The sequence below is a fragment of the Phyllobates terribilis genome, unplaced genomic scaffold (assembly GCF_046119375.1).
Source record: "Phyllobates terribilis strain yellow unplaced genomic scaffold, ASM4611937v1 Scaffold_11__3_contigs__length_659146591, whole genome shotgun sequence".
NCBI classification, from domain to species: Eukaryota; Metazoa; Chordata; class Amphibia; order Anura; family Dendrobatidae; genus Phyllobates; species Phyllobates terribilis.
In genome coordinates, this window is record NW_027362771.1 from 549,076,203 (window position 1) to 549,087,269 (window position 11,067).

Here is an 11,067-nt window from a genome sequence, read left to right on the forward strand (position 1 = left end):
GGACCAGCAGAGCCGTACCAGGCCTGGAGCAGCAAGAGACCCGAGTTGCAAGCCATACGGGCGAGAGGACACGGTGAGCTCAGGAACGTGGGCTGTTACATTACCAGAAGGGAAATAGCCAGAAGGAGCACAGAGAGCACGGTAGGCCGACACCCTCACCTTGACCAGGGCCAGCTTCCCACTTGCTCTCAGACATCCAGGCCCCCTCCTAGCCGGACCTGTTTCTGGGTCGTTTTACCTGTTCTAATAAAGACCCTGAACTGTTTAAGAGGCCTCCGTTTCCTGGCTAACGCGGTCGGAATCATCCCCTCCATCATCCATCATACACTGCCCTGGGGCCCTACTCTTCCTGTGGGGAGTTGTACTATTCGGAGCTGCACATTTACATCTGCCCCAGAGGTCTGCACTGCAGCGGCGGTTAGCACTGACCGCAATCCACAGGTGGCGTAGTCGGACATTACTTAAAACTTATAAAGGACTGCCACTGGTCTGACCACCCTGAGCCACGGACCGGGTTGCCACTACTACCCCCATCGTCTCCCTATTGCCCGGCTCCGAGTGCCCCACGGCCCAGGGGGCGAGTCACAAGCACCACACCTCAAATCAACTCCAGGCCTTTTATCTGCTTAATTGAGAATGACATAACGAAGGGATTGCCCACACCTGTCCATGAAATAGCCTTGAAGTCAATTGTCCAATTACTTTTGGTCCCTTTAAAAACAGGGTGGCACATGTTAAGGAGCTGAAACTCCTAAACCCTTCATCCAATTTTAATGTGGATACCCTCAAATCAAAGCTGAAAGTCTGAACTTCAACTGCATCTGAATTGTTTTGTTTAAAATTCATTGTGGTAATGTCTAGAACCAAAATTAGAAAAATGTTGTCTCTGTCCAAATATATATGGACCTAACTGTATAAAGGTGTTATCAGTCATTGTACAGGAGAAGGAGGAGGTGAGCTGTGACATCACCTATTGTGAATGGTGGATCCTGTATTATTTAGGTGTTACCTTTCATTGTAATCCTGCCTGCAATGATAATGAGACTACTGAAAAGTCAGAACAGGATTGTAATATTAGGCTTAGTAGAAAATTGCAAGATTGATTTTTTTTTTTTTTTTTTCATTTTTACAAATCACTATTTTTATAAAAAAAAAAAAAATTATGTTTTCAAAAGTATTTAAAATAAAACCTGATTAACCAATAGGTCAGTTTCTGATGACACAATCCCTGTAAGCAGGGAGCTCGTTCACACGACCGTATTTTTGGTCCATGGGAAAACATACCGCACTCGGACCAATATTATTCCCTGGGGCAATGCAGAGGAGCAATTTTTTTTCACAGACCGAATCTGTGTGTGAAGAAAATGGCAGCGTGAGCTAGTTTCTTCCATAAATCGGATGAAATTCACCCATTCTAGTCTATGGGTGCGCTAAAAAAATCGGAGGCCGTCCAGGCAATCTAGGATCCGTTTTTTATGGATTCATTGCAATTCTGGACCACAGGAAAGTGTAAATGATTAATAGCTGCTGTAAAAAAACGGATCGGATGACAAATTATACGAGTTTCCTAGATGAAACCCTGAACCATTTTTCATACGCTCGTGTGAACCGGCCCTATAAAGGGCTTAGTAATGTAAGACAACCCTTTTAAAAATAAGTGTAAAAAAACCCAAATTACCACTATGAAGCCGTGAATGAGCTGCTGTTGACGGCTGCGATCTTTCTGTAGTTATTTGTAAAAATAATCGTTTCCTGACTGCAAATGACTGAAAAATAAAAACAGCAAAAAAGCAAAAATGCCAACTGTTGCCTAGCACTGAAGCAAAAATGGCTAATAATGTAAATGTGTGCTGGAACATATGCCGCTATATAGGCACAAAGTGACATATGTCGCCTATGGGGTCCCATTGTAAGATACGTTTATCGCATGGTGTAACATTTATTGTGGTGGTCCTCCTGTATAGGAAATGCAGAAAAAAAAACGATTCCAACGCAGACCAAAAGGAGAGACATATCTGTGCTACTGGAGCCCTATAATGCAGTGTGCACACAGCCCTACCCCTTACTTGTTCTTTTCACACTGATGAATGGTCGACCATGGAGAATCCAGCAGGGGACTTCACATCTCCGGTAACAAAGACAATACGCAACGCAAGAACGGCAAAGTGACAACACATGACCACGGGTAGGACACGTGAAATCCCATTGCCTAGTAACCGTTTTCCTACCCTGTAGCTTTTACACAACTGTCTGATCCTGACAATAGTCACTAACAGCTGGCAGGCCGAGCGTGCGCCTGAAATTCCATTATTTGGTTCCGTCTCATCTGAATTGCATTATTTAAAGGCAAATTACCAGTTTTGGAAGTTGGATCTATTAAGGCCACACACATTTCTCCGGGGCTTCATGTTCAGGTGTACTAAGACAACTTATTAAAAGACTTTCTTTTTTTTTTTAATAATTTTGTCGCCAGCATAACATTTTGAAACTTTCCAAATCACTTTATTGTAGAGGATTTGTCTTCATACCTGGAAAAAAATTGCATGTAAGTGACGTCTAAACCTCTGCTTTTATCCCCTGACTATTTTTCTGCCTTCAGCTGCATTGATATCAGAACATACTCATTTGGAGTACAGATGATGGCAGTGATGGGTCAGCTCCTGTCTCCTCCTCTGGGTGTTCTGCTTATCAGAACGAATCTCCTGCAGAAGTTTATCCCCAGAGTTAGTGAGACACCAGTGCTGACCCATCACTGCCATCATCTGTACTCCAAATGAGTATGCTCTGATATCAATGCAGCTGAAGGCAGGTACTTAGGCTGAGGGTAGAAGATATTTGCAGGACAAGTCTGGCCCTTTCAGTTGTTTTACTTTATACTTTTCAGTTCATTCTTTTTAGTGAATCCTCATAGTGCACAGTGTGCGCTGTGAGGATTATCCAGTGTCAGCGCCGGGAGGTCATATGAACGCAAGTAAGCGATTTGCATACTTCCAGCCACATTCCAACTAGACGTGTCCAGCCTCGCTCAATTCACTTGTATTCAGTGAGGCCACACACGTCTAGTCTGCACGTGACCGCATGTATGCAAATCGAATACTTGTGGTCAAGCACCCACACCCGGCAGCAGAGAATGCTGACAGCGTGTAGTGTGTGCACTGTGAGGATTAACAAATCTGCAGTCACATAAAGTGACTGCAGACTTCAGCTCTGAGCCTGGACAATCCCTTTAAATATGTTTAAGCCAATTTGGGAAATTAAATTACTCTTCACTCAGTGAAACTATCAGTCAGCAACCAAAATGAGAAAGTTTTGTCTTCTCGTTTGCTGTCTATAGAGAGCGCAGCAGGTTATGACAAACTCATCTCAACTGTTATACTGTACATAAACAATAACTGAGATAACTGAAGATGAGCATCTAATGAAGACAGTATTGTGCACATGATTCAATATTGTATTCATTCATTACTAAAAGCTACTTTTACATATTTACTAGGGTTAGGGATTGATTTAAAAAGGACCTTTCACCAATGTTTTCATGTTGAACTGCACACAGGATGTTATCGTGGCTGCAAAGCGGAATACAACTTTTTTTTTTATTTTGCCTCTCCTTTGTGGAGATATTAGCTATCAAAGTATTTGGCACCTATTGAGTTAACTTTTGTTAAGTCCAAGTGGGTGGTATCAGATAGTTTTCACTTGGGGTGTGTACTTCTTCTCCCTGTATGAGTTACCCAATCATAAACTGGCAGCAACGCAGCAGAAAAAGAACACCCCCCCACCATAGCTTAGGTTTCTCAGTGTGTGTGTGAGATGTAAGGATACAGAGCTGATTTCCTGGTCTAACCTCCTGTATGGTTAAAAAGTGCAGCTGAGTTTAGCTGTGTCACATGGAAGGATTTTCAATCAGCTCTCCTCCTCTTATAGCACTGTTAGCGAGGAGAGGCAAACTAGCAGAACTGACAGTGGTATAAGAGGAGGCAGTTGATAGAAAGGTTTGTGATGTGAGACAGCTAAACTCAGCTGTGCTGCCCTAGGACCTTATCTGAAAGGTGTGAGTCATCTGTGCTCTAATCTCCCAGCACTTTCTGATCATGCAGGAGGTTAGACCAGGAAATCAGAGCTGTATCATAACATATCACACACTGAGAAACCTAAGCTATGGTGAGGGCGTGTTCTTTGTCCAGGGTGTTTCTGCCTGTTTATGATTGGTCAGCATCATACAGGGAGAATAAGTACACACGCCCCAGTGACCAATATCCGATAACACCCACTTGGACTAAACAAAAATTAATTTAGTAGTAGTGATGAGCGGGCATGCTCGTTACTCAAGATTTACGAGCATGCTTGGGTGTTTTCCGAGTATCTTCAGCGTGCTCGGCCGTTATGTTTGAGTCACGCCGTGTGCATGATTTGCGACTGTTTGACCGCTTTAATAAATGTGAGGAATGCCTGTTTCTTAGGCATTCCTCACATGTATTAAAGCTGTTAAACAGTTGCAAATCATATGCCCAAAGTGACTAAAACATAACGGCCGAGCACGCTGAAGATACTCGGCGAGCACCCGAGCATGCCGCCGAAAGGGTTAACAGAACATACTCACTCATCACTATTCATTAGGTGACAAATACTTTGAATGCTAATATATCTGCAACAGAGGGGCAAAGTTAAAAAAAAAAAAAAAAACTTTTTATTAGGCTCTGCAGCCACTATTGTATTGTTTGTCTAGTTCAACATAAAAAAATTGGTGAAAAGTTCTCTTTAAAATGAGGCATAAGGATAGGATTAGGCTTGGGGCTTTGGGCTAGGGTTAGGATTGTGGTAGAGTTATAGCCAGGGTTAGGCTAAGAAAACTGTTAAATATAAAAACTAAATTATAATAAAAAATTGTAACAAAAAAATCTAACAACGTATAACTTTATTTTTAAGAAGTTATGTCGGATTTCAACAAAAAAAAATAGAAAATCATTAGAAGATCAAACGCCAACTATAATTAAATCAGCATTTTCCTGAAATTACAATATATGTGCTTGGATCATGAAGGGTTCACATCCGGACTGATGGAACGGACTCAGGGAGAGCGAACCGGTCACTGGTTAGGAGGGTGCAAAATACTGGCCTTATTCCGGGCACTGGCAACCCACACTACGCCACTCTGAAATATATTTGTGCCAGGCATGTCAGAACTGAATGAAAAGGGGGCTGGCTGACGTATTTCAATAGCTAAATTAGCATGGTCTGGATCTGATGACACAAGAGACTCTGTCCTGTGCCAAGCACAGATCTGGAGGGGGAGCCACCGGGAACCAGGACCAGCCATGATGGAGACACATGTGAAGCTTTGCTAATAACTGGACATTATTACTGTTAGTGCCCCCATTCAATTTTAATTGGCCGGTCAGTCCCACTGAAATGGACGGGTTTGATCATTAATGTGTATGGAGCTTTAATACGCATGTCACCTCCCCTATCTAGTCAGTACAAGACCTACCTGCCCGTGTAATCCACCTGCCAGCCTGTCTGTCCTCTGTATAACACCTGCCCGCCAATGTAATAGCCAGCCACCCTGCCTGTATACAGAGTACAATACCCCCATGCCACCCTGCCTGTATACAGAGTACAATACCTCCATGCCACCCTGCCTGTATACAGAGTACAATACCTCCATGCCACCCTGCATGTATACAGAGTACAATACCCCCATGCCACCCTGCCTGTATACAATCTGTATAATACCCCCATGCCACCCTGCCTGTATACAGAGTACAATACCCCCATGCCACCCTGTCTGTATACAGAGTACAATACCCCTATGCCACCCTGCCTGTATACAGAGTACAATACCCCCATGCCACCCTGTCTGTATACAATCTGTACAATACCCCCATGCCACCCTGCCTGTATACAGAGTACAATACCTCCATACCACCCTGCCTGTATACAATCTGTACAATACCTCCATGCCACCCTGCATGTATACAGAGTACAATACCCCCATGCCACCCTGCATGTATACAATCTGTACAATACCCCCATGCCACCCTATCTGTATACAATCTGTACAATACCCCCATGCCACCCTGCCTGTATACAATCTGTACAATACCTCCATGCCACCCTGCCTGTATACAGAGTACAATACCCCCATGCCACCCTGCCTGTATACAATCTGTACAATATCTCCATGCCACCCTACCTGTATACACTCTGTATAATACCTCCATGCCACCCTACCTGTATACACTCTGTACAATACACCCATGCCACCCTGCCTGTATACAATCTGTATAATACCCCCATGCCACCCTGCCTGTATGCTCTATATAATACACCCATGCCAGCCTGCCTGTATACAATCTGTACAATACCTCCATGCCACCCTGCCTATATACAATCTGTACAATACCTCCATGCCACCCTGCCTGTATACAATCTGTACAATACCTCCATGCCACCCTGCCTATATACAATCTGTACAATACCTCCATGCCACCCTGCATGTATACAATCTGTACAATGCCTCCATGTCACCCTGCCTATATACAATCTGTACAATACCTCCATGCCACCCTGCCTCTATACAATCTGTACAATACCTCCATGCCACCCTGCCTATATACAATCTGTACAATACCTCCATGCCACCCTGCCTGTATACAATCTGTACAATATCTCCATGCCACCCTACCTGTATACACTCTGTATAATACCTCCATGCCACCCTACCTGTATACACTCTGTACAATACCCCATGCCACCCTGCCTGTATACACTCTGTATAATACCCCCATGCCACCCTGACTGTATACAATCTGTACAATACCTCCATGCCACTCTGCCTATATACAATCTGTACAATACCTCCATGCCACCCTGCCTGTATACAATCTGTACAATACCTCCATGCCACCCTGCCTATATACAATCTGTACAATACCTCCATGCCACCCTGCCTATATACAATCTGTACAATACCTCCATGCCACCCTGCCTGTATACAATCTGTACAATATCTCCATGCCACCCTACCTGTATACACTCTGTATAATACCTCCATGCCACCCTACCTGTATACACTCTGTACAATACCCCCATGCCACCCTGCCTGTATACACTCTGTATAATACCCCCATGCCACCCTGCCTGTATGCTCTATATAATACACCCATGCCAGCCTGCCTGTATACAATCTGTACAATACCTCCATGCCACCCTGCCTATATACAATCTGTACAATACCTCCATGCCACCCTGCCTATATACAATCTGTACAATACCTCCATGCCACCCTGCCTATATACAATCTGTACAATACCTCCATGCCACCCTGCCTGTATACAATCTGTACAATATCTCCATGCCACCCTACCTGTATACACTCTGTATAATACCTCCATGCCACCCTACCTGTATACACTCTGTACAATACCCCCATGCCACCCTGCCTGTATACACTCTGTATAATACCCCCATGCCACCCTGCCTGTATGCTCTATATAATACACCCATGCCAGCCTGCCTGTATACAATCTGTACAATACCTCCATGCCACCCTGCCTATATACAATCTGTACAATACCTCCATGCCACCCTGCCTGTATGCTCTATATAATACACCCATGCCAGCCTGCCTGTATACAATCTGTACAATACCTCCATGTCACCCTGCCTGTATACAATCTGTATAATACCTCCATGCCACCCTACCTGTATACACTCTGTACAATACCCCCATGCCACCCTGCCTGTATGCTCTATATAATACCCCCATGCCACCCTGCCTGTATACACTCTGTATAATACCCCCATGCCACCCTGCCTGTATACACTCTGTATAATACCCCCATGCCACCCTGCCTGTATGCTCTATATAATACACCCATGCCAGCCTGCCTGTATACAATCTGTACAATACCTCCATGCCACCCTGCCTATATACAATCTGTACAATACCTCCATGCCACCCTGCCTGTATACAATCTGTACAATACCTCCATGCCACCCTGCCTATATACAATCTGTACAATACCTCCATGCCACCCTACCTGTATACAATCTGTACAATACCTCCATGCCACCCTGCCTGTATACAATCTGTACAATACCTCCATGCCACCCTGCCTATATACAATCTGTACAATACCTCCATGCCACCCTGCCTATATACAATCTGTACAATACCTCCATGCCACCCTGCCTGTATACAATCTGTACAATACCTCCATGCCACCCTGCATGTATACAATCTGTACAATACCTCCATGTCACCCTGCCTATATACAATCTGTACAATACCTCCATGCCACCCTGCCTGTATACAATCTGTACAATACCTCCATGCCACCCTGCCTGTATACAATCTGTACAATACCTCCATGCCACCCTGCCTGTAAACACTCTGTATAATACCCCCATGCCACCCTGCCTGTATACTCTATATAATACACCCATGCCAGCCTGACTGTATATACTCTGTACAACACCTTCATGCCAGCCTGCCTGTATACAGAGTACAATACATCCATGCCACTCTTCCTGTATACACTCTCTATAATACCTCCATGCCAAACCTCATCCCAAACCTCTCCACAGTCTTCATCCCAACCCTAATTGATCTATTCAACCTGTCACTAACAACTGGTTTAAACATTCCCACACCCATCCTCAAAAAGCCCTCCCTTGACCCATCCTCTGTGTCTAGCTATCTCCCCATATTACCTCTCCCCTATGCCTGAAAATTACTGGAACAATATGTCCATCTTGAACTGTCCTCCCACCTCTCCTCCTGCTCCCTCTCTGACCGTTTACAATCTGGCTTCTGACCATATCATTCAACCGACACAGCTCTGACTAAAGTCACTAACGACCTACTAACCGCCAAATCTAAGCAACACTACTCTGTCCTCCTCCTCCTGGACCTGTCAACTGCCTTAGACACAGTGGACCATTCCCACTTACTACAGACTCTCTCATCTCGGCATCACGGCCTTGGCCCTATCCTGGATATCCTCATACCTAACAGACCGGACATTCAGCGTCTCCCACTCACACACCACCTCCTCATCTCGCCCCCTATCTGTTGATGAAGGTTCAGTTCTAGGACCCCTGCTCTTCTCCATCTACACCTTCGGCCTATACGACAGCTCCGTGAGTCTCACGGCTTTCAGTATCCTGTATGCTGATGACACACAGATCTACCTCTCTGGACCTGATATCTCCTCTCTACTAACCAAAATCCCACAATGTCTGTCCACTATTTCATCTTTCTTCTCTGCTCGATTTCTAAAACTTAACATTGACAAAACAGAATTCAATTCATCATCTTTCCCCCACCTCACTCAACCCCCCCATCTGACCTATCCATCAAAGTCAATGGCTGCCCACTCTCCCCAGTCCCACAAGCTCGCTGCCTCGGGGTAACCCTTGACTCTGATCTCTTCTTCAAACCACATATCCAAGCCCTTTCCACTTCCTCTTGACTCCAACTCAAAAATATCTCCCGGATCAGCACATTCCTTAACCAAGAATCTCCAAAAACACTAGTGCACGCCCTCATTATCGCCTGCCGCGACTACTGCAACCTCCTGCTCTGTGGCCTCCCTTCTAACACTCTCGCACCCCTCCAATCTATCCTAAACTCCGCTGCCCGACTAATCCACCCGTCAGTCCCTTCACTGGCTCCCCGTTGCCCAGAGACTTCTGTTCAAAACCCTAACCATGGCATACGAAGCCATCCACAACCTGTCTCCTCCATACATCTGTGACCTAGTCTCCTGGTACTTACCTGCACACAACCTTCATTCCTCACAAGATCTCCTTCTCTACTCCCCTCTTATCTCCTCTTCCCACAATCGTATACAAGATTTCTCCCATGCATCCCCCTACTCTGAAACTCTCTATCCCAACATATCAGACTCTCGCCTACCATGGATATCTTCAAAAGGAACCTGAAGACCCACCTCTTCCGACAAGCCTACAACCAGCAGCAACCACCGCTCCACCATACTGCTGCACGACCAGCTCTACCCTCACCTACTGTATCCTCACCCATCACTGTTCATGATTATTGTACTTGTTTTTATTATGTATACCCCCTTTTCACATGTAAAGCACCATGGAATAAATGGTAAAATAAATAATACAGTAATAATGCCACCCTGCCTTCTGTATATTACCTCCATACCATCCTGCCTGTATACACTCTGTATAATACCACCCACCCTGCCTGTTTACACTCTGTATAATACCACCCTGCCGGTATACACTCTGTATAATACCTCCATACCACCCTGCCTGTATACACTCTGTATAATCCCACCCCGCCCGTATACTCTCTGTGTAATCCCACCCTTCCTGTATACACTCAGTATAATCCCACCCTGCCTGTATACACTGTGTATAATCCCACTTTGCCTGTATACACTCCCACTTTGCCTGTATACACTCTGTATAATCCCACCCTGCCTATATACATTCAGTATAATCCCATCCTGCCTGTATAGACTCTGTATAATCCCACCCTGCCCGTATATTCTGTATAATCCCACCCTGCCTGTATACATTCTGTATAATCCCACCCTGCCTGTATACACTCTGTATGATCCCATCCTGCCTCTATACGCTCTGTATAATCCCACCCTGCCTCTATACACTCTGTATAATACCTCCATACCATCCTGCCTGTATACACTCTGCATAATCCCACCCTGCCTGTATACTCTCTGTATAATACCTCCATACCATCCTGCCTGTATACACTCTGTATAATCCCAGCCTGCCTGTATAAACTCTGTATAATCCCACCCTGACTGTATACTCTTTGTATAATACCTCCATACCATCCTGCCTGTATACACTCTGTATAATCCCACCCTGCCTGTATACACTCTGTATAATCCCACCCTGCCTGTATACACTCTGTATAATCCCACCCTGCCCGTATATTCTCTGTATAATCCCACCCTGCCTGCATACACTCTGTATAATCCCATTCTGGCTGTATACACTCTGTATAATACCTCCATACCACCCTGCCAGTATACACTCTGTATAATACCTCCATACCATCCT